Source organism: Cavia porcellus, unplaced genomic scaffold (genome assembly GCF_034190915.1).
Source record: "Cavia porcellus strain 051 isolate PalLab524CR breed Dunkin Hartley unplaced genomic scaffold, mCavPor4.1 scaffold_9, whole genome shotgun sequence".
NCBI classification, from domain to species: Eukaryota; Metazoa; Chordata; class Mammalia; order Rodentia; family Caviidae; genus Cavia; species Cavia porcellus.
The window spans coordinates 24,714,493-24,731,233 of NW_026947492.1; the positions used below are offsets into that span (position 1 = coordinate 24,714,493).

General features: G+C 48.0%; 1 long non-coding RNA gene across 1 annotated transcript; it reads left to right on the plus strand.

Moving 5' to 3' along the window:
- Positions 1 to 2,638: 2,638 nt before the first annotated feature.
- LOC111757633 (uncharacterized) lies at positions 2,639 to 14,999 on the plus strand. The gene is made up of 3 exons (XR_002791934.2): positions 2,639 to 3,170; positions 4,561 to 6,206; positions 13,314 to 14,999. It is a non-coding gene; the product is annotated as an uncharacterized LOC111757633 (long non-coding RNA).
- Positions 15,000 to 16,741: the final 1,742 nt, after the last annotated feature.

The window sequence follows — 16,741 nt, forward strand, 5'->3', positions numbered from 1 at the left end:
GTTCTATTCCACTTTGCTACCAAAATATCCTTCCATCTCTGCCAGCCTTTCTCTTTTCAAGATTTTGTTATAACCAGTGTTCTAGCCAAGGATAAAAAGGAGAGAGAAAAACAACCCATCACCTGCCTTAGAGTATAGAACCATTGCCTAATGCAGGGGCAGAACCATTCAAAACCCACAAATGAGAACCGTTGGTTAATGCCCACGTGGATGGGAAAGTGCTCAGGATGAAGGACCCGAGGGATCTGTTTGCTTCCTTTCTTCACCTGCTGCTTCTCCTCTCTCTCAGCTCCCACGTGGCCTACATGGACATGGCTTTTGACGCCGTTTGCCTTGAGCTCTGCAGCCCACGCTCAGCCTCACTGATTTTATATCTGCAGCCTTGCAGTCTCCCAGCTCACCTCCTCAGGGCTGGCCACAGCAGGTGACAATCTGGATTGACGTCACTCTATCAAGTTAGTGGTGTGGGTACTGGAGAAACTAGAGGGATGTCCTTCCAAGCCAGCCCAGGGCACAGAGGCCTCCACGTGGGTTCTGTCCAGGACAAGACAGATCCCAAGGCCACGTCCCTATGACCCATTCCCTTCGACCAGGTCCCATATGCTAAATTTTCATCACCTTCCAATAATGCTATTGAGTTGTGGTCTCATCAGTGGTTGAATCCACTGATAAAGTTAGAGCCCTCATGATTCAAGCACCCTTTCAAAGCCTCACTTCTGAACACCTGAGACTTATGGGTAAAATTTTTAGAGCTAAGCCATAATAAAACCTTCGAGAGTCTTTAAGATGTCACCTCATCCCCTTCACCACTCGGTACCAACCACCACTGCAGTACCCGTACCACTGACTTGACAGAGTGACGCCAAAGTACCTACAGTAGCTAACCTACAGACTGCCACCTACAGTGGAGGGCATCCCCTTCTGCAAACGTCAGCTGCTCCAAATGAAGGTGAAATGGGTCCTGGCATCCCCATGGCTCTCCTACCTCTTTGGGTTTGTTCTATGTGCATTAGGAATCTGCCAGTGCTCTGGCCTTAGCCACCTTTCGAGGTGCATCACTTCTCCCTAGTTTTCTCCAATCCTGATCCACTGAAAAATAAAAGCTAAACTCTACCTCTACATCCTTCTAATGCCTGCAAGACCTTTTTACAACATGAAATTGCCTCTTCTCCCATCAAAAGGCAGTATCTGTTTCTCCACCCCTTAAACTTTGGGTTTGACTGTGTGGCTTATTCTGGCCAACGAATACCAGTAAATGTGACACCTTTCCCATCTTTCATAAGAACTTCTACCATGTGGATGAGCAGAGACTGTATTCTAGAGAACAAGAGGTCATGACATCTGTCTCGGCCATGTAGGTTGTAAGAGGGAGGCCATCCTGCATCTCCGGGTCTACTGCGGCCACCCCGAGGCGAGTCATAAATGGGCATTTCCTAAGCCACTGGGTTCTGAGGTGTTTCATAACACAGCAGAAATGAACATACTGTTCTTTCCCACTCCTGCATGCTGAAATGTCTTTCCTTCTTTGAAGCTCCTTAGTATTGGTGTTACCTTTCATTTAACATCTGTCATTTTTGACATCTTCTTAAAACCATTTGTGGGAATATTTAATGTCTATGGGGGAATAAGTTGGTTGAAGGCTAAATTCATGCCAGATTCATTTTTACATTTTCCCCAGGCTACTTCCACAGTATCATCCATGCCCCCCGGTTTCTGGGGGGGGGGTGCTGGTGATTAAGCACCACGGAACAGGGATTTAAAATACAGATTTTGAATTTGTGGGTTAAAACTTCAGTTCTGTTGTGCACTGACTGTCTTCCAGAGAAAATTACGAAGCTGTTTTATTTTGCTTCAGTTTTCTCACCCATGAAAGAGGTCCTAATAACGGAGCCTATATCATGGACTTGCGAAAGGGTTGCAGGAGTTGATGTAAATAATTTGTTAAATACAACTAAAGAGAGGTGCTGGTACTGCCTCCAGCGACTGCAGGCCTCGGCCTCTTTCATGGTTGTCTCTGTTTTCACTCTCACTAAATGCGACCCTGTGCTGCATTACTGAGTAAAAATCCCACTGGCAATCAACTAGTCTGATAACAAAGGGTCAGAAGAGGTGGCTGGATCTCTCTGGGGTCCTCTCCCACTTTAGAGTGAGGGCAGTTTATAAGGAAGTGTTCAGGAGACAGTTGGTAAAAGGATGGCCTTTGGAGCCATTTGGTCTGCATTGTGAGTGCTGGCTCTGTCACTCACAGCTTGAGCACGCCGGGGCAGGTTAGGATGCCTTCCTGGGTCATTTGTAAGGGGGAGTAGCGTTGCCCGCCCCTCAGGATGGATGTGGCCCCTATGGTGTCTGCTCAGTGACAGACATCCTCACTGCTCCTCCGTGTGTGTCCTCTCTCAGTTATGACAGGTGCTCCATCTCTACTGCAATGGTCCCGGCTGCGCGTTCTTGCCTGAAGGACACCGAGGGTGGGGAATATCTGCCAAAGGCGCCATTATAAACGCAGCTAAATTTAGGACTGCCTGGCAATGCCTTCCTCTCTTGTGAGCTCAGTTTTGTGGTGGTTGTTGAGTTCCACATCCATATATGGTGGCCATTTGCACAGCTGCAGAACAGGATTGCAGCACCTGACCGCACCTCCTCCATCCTGGGCTCCTCCTGCCCTGAGCATTACAGGGAATAAGAGTGGCAGTGGTACTGGACAACAGGGTTACAGCAGATTCTTGATTTAGCCTCTTCAGTGTCTTTGCAATCTGTCTATTGTTACATCTGTTCCTCGTCCAAGCTGCAGTCGTCTCTTACCTAAACAACTGCCTTTGCCTCTCCTCCACTAGGGACGTGTGCAGAAAACAGGGCCCCCAGGACTTCTGTCCAGTCACTAATTGAGGAGTCAGCCTAGGAACAGAAGGGAGGACAGGCAGCATGGGAGAAGAAAGACCCTTTCGGATTGCAGGCCACCGCTTTGGACAGCCAGGACCTGCTTGGGACCTTCTGAGGGCTTTGGAATGCTCTGGGCCTGCGCATTGCAGCCAGTGCCCAGCCTCTGCTGGTTGAAGGTTGCTCTGGGAAGCGCAGTCTCCCCAGTACATCCAGCTTGTCCCTGTCCAGGACCTGCAGAGCTGCCTGCACCAGTGTGGTTGAAGGTGTATGGTAAGAGGCACCGGAGCCAGGAGGTGAGGTGATACCCACGCACGGGGCTCTGCCATGACTGTAGCTGACTCAGTGGGGCTGTGCAGGTGCAGGGCAGAACATGCAGGGCTTCCATGAACCTCCTCATATCCCTCCTCACCTTGGGCACCTTGATTTTCTTCACATAGGAGCAACAGCAATCGCTTCTTCAGAAGGCTAAGTGGACTGGTCATACCTACACACCCAGGTGTCAGGACTTAAATTGGCTTGCAGATGAAAATGTCACTAGTGACCCAAGAGACCGTAGCCCATCTTTTGCCCAGCTGTGTGCTCCATTCCTCCTCACCTCCTGCCCCTACCCTATCAGGGAAGCAGGGGTGGATGAAAAGTGCCAGCCACCTGATTTGAGTGGGTCACATAATCAAGGCATCGATCTGCATTTTAAACTCCCTGGTGACCCAAAAGAGAGGGACTGGGGAAAAGCAAAGCCCCCTGATTTGGGGAATTACATCCAGGAGTGTCTAAGTTTCCTAAGCTTGGAAGAGCTGCTGCTGATTTTAACTGTCCTTTATATTAGTTAAGATAGTTATACCACTAATTTTCTTATTTCATTGAAAAGAAAGGTTTGTGCTAAAATGGTTTGGACAGTTAAATGCCATTACCTTGTGTTGGGAGCCGCCGACACCGGTCGCCTTACTTGGCGGACGTAGGGCCTGTGGGTGGGAGCGGGGCCTGAGCTAGATTGCCCCTCCCATCGAGTGAGTCAAGTTGGCGCCTGCTTCCTGCCCCCTGATTGCGCTGGCGACTTAAACAACCCGCTCTGTAAGATAGTCTGCCTAGCAACAACTGATGTTAGCCAATTAGCCCGCATCGCGCGCTTTGAACTGATTGGCCACTGTCACCCTATAAAAGTGAATGCCTCTCCCGCCACGAGAGAGAGAAGCACAGAGGAAGCACAGAGAGAGATAGAAAAAGTCCACCGGCGAGAAAGGGCTGGTGGCAGAGTGGAGGCCTCGCGGGGCCCACGCGGAGATAAATAAAGGCAAGGTTGCACACCGCCAGACTTTGTCGTGTGTCTTTCCTGCCGGCCGGGAGCGACCCCGACAACCTTGCACTCTGAGTCACTAATTTAAAGGTAACAATATGTAGTGTATTAACCGCTGTTACCCTCCTATTTTCTTGTTTGAAACGGTTTTATTCTGTTTTTCTCTTTAAAATAAAATAATTGTCCCTCTGAAAATCTTCCCCGTCTCCTCAGGAGCTGGGCCCTTGGTCCCGGCTTCACTCCTGTTCTGTGCTCTCTGAGTGTTGGGCACCATTCCCTGTTCCATGCGTCTCCCAGCTGCTTAGGGTGCCCGCCCTTCCATCTATCATCCCTTTCTCCCTTTCACCGACTTTCCTCCTTCTTTCTCTGTTTTCTCCACTCTCTGTAAGGCTCTTCCCTCCTGCCTCTGGGTCCATCTGTGTGAGCCTCAAACACCTCCACACGTGTATGGTCAGCTTTCCATTGCTGTGCCGAACAGGAGCGATGATCACCTGGAAGGAGAACTTCACACTGGCTAGTGGTGTCAGAGGCCTCAGTCCACGGCTGTTTGGTCTTTGGCTTCGGGCCTCCATTTAGGGGAGACTGAGTGGCTCAGGAGGCCTCTGGACCTCATGGTGTCTGGAAAGTAAAGAGAGAGAGAAGAGGGCCAGGGAACGCCCAGCCACCTAACTTCCCTCCACTAGGGCCACTCCTATAGGGCTCACTGCCTCCCCAGCTCAGGGCTGATCCCTAGTCAGCTGGCTGTCCATTTCTCCCCACCCCCTTCTTCTGCCACTCCTCCATCCCTCCGAAGAGTTGTACAGAGCGGCTTGGCTTCCTGTGGAAAGGGAAGCAGCCACCCCTTGTCCTCCACTCCACCCTGCTGCAGTCAGACACCTCCCAGCAGGGAGTCTGAGGCCCGGAGCCAATGCCCAGGTTCCTGCTAGGCCTGTGGCAGACACAGCATGTCCCGCTCCCACACCAGCTCGGACAGTGCTGCCCTACAGAGCATGGGACTGGTGGAGCCTCTCCTGGGCTCAGGTAGAAAAGGCACGCGTTTGTCTTTGGCAGCAAGAGAGCACAGACATCTTTTAAAGAAAGTCATCCGCTATGTGTCAGAATAGTGGAGCCAGTTAATATTTTATTATTGTTTAACTCCAGGGATGGGGGTGGAGCAGGGAGTTACTTTCCATGTTCAAGACAAACGCAGTCCTGAGGCTTGCAGTTTTATGGTAGCACTGGTTGCCAGAGTTCCTTTTCCTTCTGACTCTAGAGGGAAAAAATAAAAAATTAATTACCTACTTACAGATCAATTGCATCTTCCACTGCACAGAACAGGCTGCTGCTAGGGTGGGAAGCCTTTGAGCCAGGTCGCCTTCCTAGGGATCTTGTGAGGAAGGCCTCAGACTAGGCGGCCCTTACCCCGCTCCTCCAGGACAGGGGTTCCAGCCCATGCAGCTGAGACACCCTCCCCAAATCAGTTCAGAGCCAAAGGGTATCAATCAGTGCCCTGAGAGTGACATATTTCCTTGGGTCTTCTCTGTATTTGGTTTCCTTTGGAATCTGGGTCTCATGGGACATATGCTGGACCTTTTATAGATGAAGCTTTGGGATGACACCTTGGGAGAGTGGGGAAAGCTGGAAGAGGAAACGGGAAGAGGTCAATGTGGGTGTGGTGTGCGTGTGCAGGAGGCAACCGAAAGGAATGCAGGGGTGAAGGACAGAAGTGGGGTGAGACGTATGGCTGCAGTAGAATTAAACTTGGGGATCTGGTATGTTGGGTGGGATGGGCTCTGGGATGACAGCTGGGGACTTTTTATATCTATAGTAACGCTTGTCAGTCCGTAGAAGTGTCTATCTCTGCATCTGATCCCAGCTTGCCTTTCTCCTTTCCTTCCTGCATCAGCAAATCTTTCTGAGCACATGCTGCCAGCCAGCTCGTGGCATGAGCTCCTCTCTGCTCTCTGCTGTCAGGGAACCTGGCAATTGTACTCCTGGAATCCAATGTCGCTCCACAGGCCGATGGACGCTGAAACCCGGGAGGCCCACTGGAGAGGTGCGTATGCACCCACATCACTGTGGAGGGCCACAGTGGAATGCCAGGAGGGCCTTAGAGAAGGCAGAACAGCACAGCTGCAGCCCTGCCAAAACCTACCCTTAAGCAGGAGAAAAATGATCTAAAACATCAGAGCAGAGTGGCCCTTCAAAGTAATGAGCTTCCTGTGCGAGGGCCAGGCAAGCAGGACAGGCTGCTGTGGTGCAGGGGAGGTGGCCCACTCAATGCCAATGTCCTTTCTAAGTTCTTATTCTGTGATTCTTTGAAACATGGAACAACTTTATTTTTAAATCCACAGTCATTTATTTTTAGCTTGGGGCTCATTTTGCAAATGCTTTTTAACAGAGTTGGAGGGGGAGGGTGTTCCAAAGACCTTCCCATTTTTGCAGCCTCTAAAACCTTTCCAGAGCAGGTTTTCACCCTCAAGCTCTAGGTTCTGGGCTGTAGGGAAACTTCTTGTGCTTTAGTGAAAGCCCACAGCCTTCCTTGTCTCTGGATCACTGCTTATTTTTAAGAGATGTTCCTGAGGTCTTAATTCTTATTTCCTTCTCTCGGTTTACAGAGACAGGAATTAAAGGCCAGTGGGTGCACTGCAACCAGCGTGGTAGAACCTGTCCCTGGGAAAGATGCTTGGGTCAGAGGGGAAGCTCAGATTACCTGGATAATGGGTGTCGCCTGAGCACGTGGTGTTGGTGCCCTGCATTTTAGTCTACTGGAAGTCAGCTGAGCCAGTTTGTGGCCACTCTGGACCAAGCCCAAGTACCCTGGGCTGTCCCAGGTTAGCCATACCTGTGAATCTGATCTTTGGCCATCCTGGGGACCTGGAGGGAGGGTGGTAAGGTGGGAAACACCACCAGCTCTAGCCAGCTGTGGTTTAGGTGGGCAACATCTCCAGGCCAGTGGCTGGGAGTGGGCCAGCACCTCCTTGCAGACTACACACGGCTGCCACCTCCTGGAACTTGCTGTCACTCTTCTGTGAACAGCTCCACAGAGAGGGAGACACTAGGGGACAGGACAGGCGGGTGCAGCTGGGTGTCACTGCGTGCTACTGGAAGGGCTGAGCTGGAGGAGGTTGTAGCTCTGGGTGACGAGGGGCTTGTGCTGTCTCAGCCTTGCATCGGTAGAGGCCAAGATGGACTTATCACCTCCTTTGCACCTCATACGCAGTGTTCCTAAAACAACTGGATTTTTCCAGCAATCCTTTTTCTGGCTCTCAGAGTTGGAGCGCTATTTCAGGGTGCTCAGAAGGGCCCTGCTGCACATCCCTGACATAGGCACCTCCTATGGCAAAGGAGGGTAACCCAGAGACACGGGCCTTTCTGAAGGCTCTAGACCCAAAGGGCAATAAGTAGGAACAGCAGGTCACTGTGCCCAACTCCTGTCTCCAAAAGTGCAGCCCTATTAGTGTTCTTCCTGGGAAGATCAGCTGTTGGCCAGCATCCTGAGATGGTGTCTACTTGCCCTGGCTGGCAGGTACAAAACATGCTCCAGAAGGAATTCCATCCTGCTGGGCCTTTGTTGTGTCTCTGAGGGGCACAACAAAGGGGCATAGATGCCCCTTCTAGTCCTGCATGCTGCGACTTGATTGGAACCTTGACAGTCAAGCTCTTGGTGCAATTCTGTTTGACTTTTGTCCATTTATCACCTTCTGTCAATGCCCCTGGGGCCCCAGAGTAATCATAGTCTGCACCAAAATTCAAGTGGTGTTTCCCAAACCCACAGGTGATGGGAGTCCCTAAAATGCCAAGAGACTTATTTGCAAGTGGATGGTAGAGACCACAAGTGATCTTGCTACCTCTGCTGAGCACGCCCCCAGCTCTGTTATTTGAACTTGGTCCACATTCACCTGGGCCCTAGCATCCAGGGAGTTAGTGCCACACAAAGCCTTTGCCAGGAAGGTTGGCAAAGGGCTGCTTGACCCTTCTTGCTGCTGCAGGCAGTGGTCAGGGGTGGAAGGGCTCTGCTGGCCTGACTGGAAAGATAGGCTGAGGCCTGACAGGCATGATTTTTGTAGCAGTGGGGTTTCATGTGCCATAAAAGAAAGGGCTACATCATGGGGTACCTGCTGACCACCGGTCAGGAAGGGCCAGATGTATCTGAGGACCTGAATCTTCCTCAGATGCTGGGGTACTGAAGCTGAAAGGTGCCGAGGTACATGCAGAGGTTACCAAATTCAGCTCTGGTAGGAGATCTGTCGAGCAGAGCTGTTGTCCTGGAGATGCTGTCCTCTCCAGGGAACCACGATGTGCATTTATTTTATCATGGAGCCCAGCACAGTGTGTTGCACAGTCCACAGACCAACGCTGTGGTCAGAGGCAGTGAGCTTCTGCTCTGCTATTTTGCTTTGTGACTTAGATCCTGTGTTTTCCCCCTATTTTACATGCTGAGGAGCTGTAGAATTAATTAAGTCACATCACCAAGACAGCTGAGAAGCCCCTATGTTGAAAATCTTTCTGTCTTGAGGCAGTGAGCTAGGGGCTGCTGCGTTCTTCACACAGGTTGACTGGCATCTGGACAGTGAGCCCACAGTCCTTTGGAGTTGTGGCTCCTTCAGAGCAGTGTGGATGACACTGCACTGGCACTGGGCTCCTCCCTTTTGTGACCAGAACCTGCATGCATGCCACAGCCTGTCCAGATCAGGACAGCCACCTGGAGACACAGACTACAGTGCTGTTCACTTAGCTTCTCAGAGATTTGTAACTTAGCTCTTGACATCGCTGGCCCTCTGCTGTGGCACCTGAGAAAGTGGACACAGGAAATCAGAGACTGTGTCACAGGTCAGGTGTTCAAATTGTGGGAGGGATGGACTTCCTGGCAGAAAAGCCCCTACTTAGCTTGGGCTCAAAGCAGCCACCAGCAAAAGGCAGTCAGAGCGAACTGGCCCTTTATCCCCAGGGCTGAGCTCATTCCTGGTGCAGGCTCTAGCCGCAGGGCTCCTCTGCCAAGTCCCTTGGCCTCCCTCCGCTGCTGTGGAATCCGAGCGGGACCGTCACTCGCCCAGCTGTTAGGAATCATGTTGAGGATGAAAACAATTAAGCTGGGCAGAGAGCCCGCCCCAAATCCTGACCTCATCTTTGCACCCTCTGTCCACTATTCTGCTCTCTTTCCTGGTCACCTCTTCTACCCATCCAATCAGCCTGGACGAGCACACTGGCCAGCAGCTTGCTAGCTCCAAACACATGGAGCTGCAGTGGAGTGGAAGACCCTGGGGCACATGGAAGGGATCAAGAAGCAGCTCTCCCAGGAAGCCCGGCCATCTGTGTGACACCACCTGATAGCAACCTTTCCTGTACGTCCCCCTGGCTCTCTGTGTGGCAAACTCCCAGAACTGAGGTTACAGATGTGGAAACTGAGGCATGGTTGAGGAGAGTTGTAAGCAGCTTGGTCACACACCCAGGCTGCCTGAGACTTTCAGTCCAGCTCAGGCCCACACACCAAAGGGAGCTGGGTGAAGGGTGATGGTGTGACTGCCTCTTTCAGTTCCATACCACTCCTGAACTCCTCCAAATATCTATGTCCCTGCCCCTGGCCCTGGGCTTTAGTTCTTCACCTCATGTCCCTGCGATCTAAATCTGTGGCTGGCACACAGCGGTGCTCAGCAGATTTGCTTCATCTGACCAGTGATGGTGCCTGCTTTCTGCCAGCATCACTGGGGTGGGGGCTTCTGGTCTCCCCACAGCACCTCCTGCTCCAGCTCCAGAGTGGGGGTGCTAGGGCTGGGACCTGGGCAGTGAGTGCAGGCCATCTCCCACTGGCCAGCTCCCTGCCTCTGCACCACATGCTGCCCGAGTCCAGCTGTTGCTTGCCACACATGCCCTGCTCTCCTTCTGTTCAGGTGTTCCTGTTCCTGCTTCATCTGGCCACTCACCTTCAGTGTCAAAGTATAGGTCTCAAAGTCTAAGGTGGCTGACTTTAGACACCCACAAGGGAGAGGAAGGTCAGTCCTAGGGAGCAGGTGACAGAGAGGACTTCAGGGTGCACAGAGGATGCCTGGGAAACCCAGCTCGGCGGGCCGTACCCAGAACTCCCCTGGTCACTCCCGAGGCCCACTCTGAGTGTTGGGGTGGATGACAGGAGTGCAGGGAAACTGGAAAAGTATCGAATTTTACCTCATAAATATGTACAACTATTATATGTTAATCCAAACCTTTAAAAAATGTTTCAGGACACAGAAATATTAAATATCCTGATTTGGTCATTACACGTTGTATACTGGGGCTCAGAAATTGCAGTTAAAATAATAGTTAATAAATATTTTGAAAAGGAAGAAAGGCATCCCACAGTGAATTTCTTCTCAGCATATCACCTTACCAAGGCAACAATTCCACCCCTCGAGGGTGGCTGTGCTCCACCCACCTTCCAGCTGCTTGGGTGTGGCTGGGGATAGGAGACTGGGCTGTTCGGACAGATGATTTCAATTTAAGGCAACATTTGGAAGAATATTGTTCCACTTTCTCATTTTTCTTAGTCCTCCCCCACCCTTGAAACGTGATTCGATCAGTGGCGGATGAGAAAGGCCTGTTTCCATAACAGCACCACTGTGAGAAGGAAAAATCAGAATTTGAAGCAGCCTTGGATTTATCTGGAAGAAGCAGTGGGTGGGGAAAGAGATGGAGGCCTGGCAAACACAGACATCTCAGAAGCAGCCAGATGCCTCCTTCCATCCCAGGCCGGCACTTCAGAACCCACGAGAGTCAAAGATCAGGGGTCAGCGTGGAAGATCCTCATATCTGGGGCACCTCCTCGCTCCATTTCTGATTTCTGTTTAGCTGGATCTTTCAAGGCACAAGCCCTACTGCACTGATGTCACCCAGTGATCAGGATCTTTCCCTTTCTTGTCAATTTTTCCTGTGTAGTTGAACATGTTAAAGTGCACTTTCCTGTCCCCTCTAAAATCTCCAAAGTAGAATATGATCACCATATCATCCTCCAACACCAATGAGCATGAGTCCAACTGTCCAGATAGGCTGATACAAAACTTGGCCTTGACACTGTTCATGGTCAAAGATTTCATCCAAAAGGAGGAGATCTTTGGGAAATAGCAAGAGTTTAAGCTCAGCCTCTACACCCATTTGGAGTTGCTGCAGTTGGGTTTCTACTGAGAAACTACAGGCTGGACTTGATGTCCCAGCTCTCAGCTGGCATAAGATATTTAGGGAAGCTGCTTGTGGGAGGCATGGTTTCTTAGATGGTGCATTGCCCTGAAGATCTCCAGTTCTGAGTGTGAGGATTTGGGGTAGATGGACACTTTTTGCTGAGGCTCTCAAACTGCTGGTGTCCTTGGAGATCTATATACTAGACTAGCTCTGGGCCTGGCCAGAGCTAATGGTCCAGAGTTTGGAAAAATCCCCAGTGCAATCTCCTCATCCAAAGGTTCTGCCCTTTGCTCAGAACCCCACTGTGCCTTTTAAAGGAGACTGGATCCATATGTTTCTAATTCATTTACACTTAACTCATCAGCACACTCCTTTTTATGAGTGATGTGCTATTTGGAGATGTCTTTGTAAGCTTGTTTATAAGAAACCCTTAGAAACAAGGGGCCATGCCTCATCAAGGCATGTGTTAGGGATGGCAGGGAAGACTCCTTCTGATTTTGGGTTTGAGTCCTGTTTTGGTTCACAAGATGAAACGTGAGGTTTCTGCAGAACTGCGTAGTTTAAGTGTCATATCCTGTGAGCACAAGCCTAAGGAAATAAAAAGTCTGTGCAGATCTGACTCTCATTGAATGCTGGATTTGTGAATACCAAGGTGATAGATACTGTAGGACTTGCACTGGAAAAGATCACAGACACGGGAGAATATGAACAGCTAACTGCATGAAGCTAGCATGTAGGGGAAAGCATGGTGCAGAGGGAGGAAAGGTGAGCAGTGCAATCTGGGAAGACTCACTGGGCAGAAAGAGAAACATTTGGCCTGAGCTTTGGAGTCCAGCTTGGACTTCCAGATACATGTAGGCAAAGCTTGTAGACCAACAGAACAACAACCCGGCACAGTATGCAAGGCGGACATGCACAGAGTGTATTTTATGAGCATCAAACAGACCAGTGTGGTCATATCACAGAGTCTTGGGGGAAATCATAGTGAGAATTAGGGCCAGAAACATAAACTTGAGAAAGAATTAAGATCTTTTTCTGTATGCAATGGGAACTAATATATATTTTTAACCATGGAATGACTTTATTAGAACAATGATTAAAAAATGAGAGCTCAGGTTATAGTGTAATTGAGGCTTTATTGAATAATTTCCGTGTTCAAGCAAGTGTTCTAATTCACTCACAAGAATAAATCCATTTCATTGTCATTTCAATCCATGAGGTAAAGACAATTTCCATGTCTATCACATAGGAGTAAAATGGAGAACAGATAGGGAACCTGATCTGTTCAAGCAGTCAGCAATCCATAGAACTATGATTCAGATCTCGCTTTGGGTCCCAGGAGCTGTGCTCTTAACACTTAACACTCTCATGGGGAAGAAGCAAGAAGCAAGCAGCACAGGAGGAAGGTATTTCAGGATCCAGGAAGAGATTCTGAGGGTCACACTGAGCAGTGAGTGAGAGACAGACCTATGCACAGACGCAGTGAAGCCCTGTCCCCTGCTGGCTGTGGGAGTGTGGGGAGGAACAGGGAGCAGAGAAGTCTTTGTATCTTGGGATTTGAACCACAGAAGGCAAAACAAGTTTTGTGGCGGTGGTGAACAGTTCAGACTTGCAGATCATGGTTTTGTATGAAAATACTCTGCTAGAAATTGGAAGCCTGGGATGGATAAAGTTTGAAGCTTCAGATACTGAAACAAAATAGGGATCGTTGGAGCCAGAGCAGTTCAGAGCATCAGAAAGCCAAGGTCTCTTTGAAGCCACGGAGAATAACTTATCATCTATTACCATTTTGCTTTCTTATTATTTAAAGTACAGAATTTGGTTGTTAATTTGAGACAGCCCTTCTTTTTCAAATGTTTGCAGCTATGAATTTCTCTCAGCACCACTTTCTCTGTGTCCCATAAGTATTGGTATTGTTGTCTGCATTTGTTTTGGGGATTTTCTAATTTCCCCTGTGACTTCCTCTTTCACCCATTAGTTAATGGTATGTTGTTAAAATTCCACCTTCCAGGGGGAGAACCAGCAGTGTCTCCTGAGATCCACGCCATGTTGAAACTTAGGACTCTGGGAAGCCAAGCAAGCACCTCCCCTCCCTGGTAAGCAGAGGCAGTGTGGCAGACTGCAGCCCTTCCAGGGGGAGAACCAGCAGCAGCTCCTGAGATCCATACCGTTGGAACTGAGGACGCTGTGAAGCCAAATGACCATCCTGCCTCCCTGCTAAGCAATAGTGAACCTACTGCTACATGGCCTAGAGTCAAATATCCCACTTCCCGTATCCTCCTTCTCCCCCCGCCCCACCCAGCCCACTAGCAAATGGGATCCAGAAATCTGAGCGTCTCCTGGGAGGTTGACCATAGCAAATAAGGGGGACTTCCTTCTACCATTTCTTTGAAGGCAAATATTTTTATTACTGTTTTGCTCTTTTCTGATTAATGGTACTGCTCTATTCAATATTCTGTTTTGATAAGTTCTATAGTGTTCTATCTTTCATCTCATTTTGATATACGTGATTGAAAGAACAACTATTACAAAGATAACAAAATATACTGTGATACCTATTACTGTTATCCCGGTAACCTGCTGTGAAGTTCTGTACCAATTTCACTGTACGATCTTAGTTGGCTTTATTCTGACTTGTTCTGTTGTATACTTTCAAAATAAAATTTAAAAAAAGAAGAAAAAATAAAATTCCACATATTAGGGGCAGGGATTTACCTTAGTGGTGCAGCTCCTGCCCTGACAAATGTGAGGTCCTGAGTTCAATTCCTGGTATCAAAAAAGTAAAGTAAACAGTAAAATAAATTCCACATATTTTTAGATTTCCATGTGCTATGGAAAACAAATAACATGTGAGGAAATGACACTGAGGAGGCTTAGGAGACAGTTTATTACACCAGTTGGCCTGAGTGGGATCTCTCCCAAAGAGTCACAGCCTTGCCTGGGATGTGTGTGTGGGGGGATGTTGGGTCTTTTATAGGGAGAGCAAGGGGGAAATACAGAGACAGATTTGGTGCATTATGACTGGGTGGGTGACATGACAGGTTGCCAAGAGAGTTTAAACATTTCAAGTTACATTGCAAGGCCATCAGTTAAACAAGCATCAGTTACACACAGGAGGGAATGTTCCATTGTCAGGGTTATCGAGATGTATCTGCTTGGTTTTGGTGGGCACTCTTGGTGAGCTTTCTTGGCAAGCTTTTGTTGAACATTTCTATTTCCCCTTCACATGTATTTGTGGATTTGTAGATTTTGGGGGTTCTGCTATTAGTTTCTACTTTTATTTCACTGTGGTTGGAAAAGATAGTTTATATGACTTTGATCTTTTAAAATTAAGACTTGTTTTGAGACCTCACATATATCTATAATGGAGAATACTCCATGCGTACTTGATAAAATGGTGCATTCTGCATATGTCTAAGAGGTCCAGTTGATTTGGATGTTCAAATACTGTTTCCTTTATTATCTTCTGCTTGGTGGTTTACCAATTATTTAAATCCTAGGATAGAAATCTACTAGATTGTAGAACTGTTTCTTCATATCTGTCAAAATTTATTTTGTGTATTTTGGAGCTCTGGTACATATATGTTTATATTTGCTGCATCTTCTTAGTTGATTGATCCTTGTAGGAATATATAATGTCTGTTATCTCTCATAGAGTTTTTAACTTAAAATGTATTTTGTTGGTATTAATATAATAGCCTCAGATTCCTTTTGGTTGCTGTTTGCATGAAGATCTTTAACCTTACATTCACTTTCAACCTATGTGTGTCCTTAGATTTAATGGGAGTTTCTACTAGGCAGCATATAGTTGGGTCATGATTTTTGAAAGTTTTCCAGTCTAATACTTTGTGTGTCACCCTCCATTATCATTTTTATGACTCCTTAATAGCCTCTGACTGCTTGACTGTCCTTACCATACCAACAAAAAGGCAGACAAGAGAATCAAAGGCTCTATGTTCATAGGTTGTAAGCAAATGACTTTCTCCCACAAGTAGTATACATGTGACAAGTTATAAAGAATGAGCATATATAAGCAAAGGCCTTGGAAAGGCCAGTTCTACCATATCAACCACTATTCCAAGACATCAAATAAATCTGTCCTTGTATAATACTATCTTGGGCCTAGAGGTTATGGTACCATGGTGGGTTCTAATGCATGTCTTGTTCTGTGAAAACACTAATTGCATGAGCTTGTGTTGCTCTGAAAGTAGAGACTGGCATAGGAACACTGGAGCAGGTGCTTTATTTTTGAGGTGATTCCAAGTTGCAGAAATGAATGATGAGAGGGAGAACAGTCTACTGTAAGATTCCATTGATGCTGCTACTGTGGACCTTGCAAACTCAATTCTGCAGGAGTTGCTGAGATGTGTACACAGTTATCAAATACTAGGAATTTCTAGTGGGAAGGACAGGAATTCAGAGGATCTATTCAATGTGAAAGTTTCCCCTGGAGGACATTAGTTAGTCTCTGGCTCTTTAAATTGCACACGTTCCTGGGCACAGTGAGTTATTGTCTATTGGTGAGGTATTTACAGCAGATAAGGTAGTGGTATTCTCTGTCATTGGTCAAAGTTATGCTTGACCTGGCTGTAATGGTCTGTGGTAGGTTGGAACGCTGATGTGTTGGGTAGTATCAAAGCTGTTCACAGCCTGACAGTCATTCTACATCCTCATAAATACAGATGTGGTGCTCTACCATACAGAACCCCATCGTGTAAATGAAGACTCCCACTTGTCTTTTTCCATCTTTCTCTTCTCTTCCTTTCCCTGTCACATTTCATTCTTTTAAAAAATCTCAACACAATAATAATGAGGAAGTGAATCCCATACTTTTCCAAGCAACTGCCATTATGAAAAGGAGCTCTTTGTTTTCCTGATTTATCAATCCTAGAGGAAAATCTTTAGCAGATTCTCTGACTTTTCAGGGTAACTCCTTATATGTTGAGAAATCAAGGGACCAGGGATCCCCCGAAGCTATGGATTGACTAGAGGACTGCAGTGGTTTGCACTGCTTCTCTGTGGGGCTGCTGTGTGCAGGGGGTACCCAGAGCCCTGTGCATGTCACGCAGCCTTTCATTGACTTTTTCCCCAGGGATTCCTTTTGGCTGAACAGCAAGCTCTCTGGGCTCTGCGACAAGAGAACATCTCTAACATAACATAAATGCTGGGCAGCTGCTGGAACCTGGAGATGGCTCAGCACAAGCAGCTGTGTGAGGTTTTTGACCTTGGAGAAAGCAACACCAAATCCCACGGCCATGGGCTGGTTTCCCTTTGGACTTAGTGCAAATGAGGCTTAATGATAATTAAACAGAAACACGTGGAGGTGAAGGATACTAAAAATGCGTTCCTTGTGAAGTAAAGAGGGGACACAGAAAGAAATTTTATGCTGACAGCAGAGAAAACTTTTTCTAGAATCATGAGAGATACAATGACTGTGAA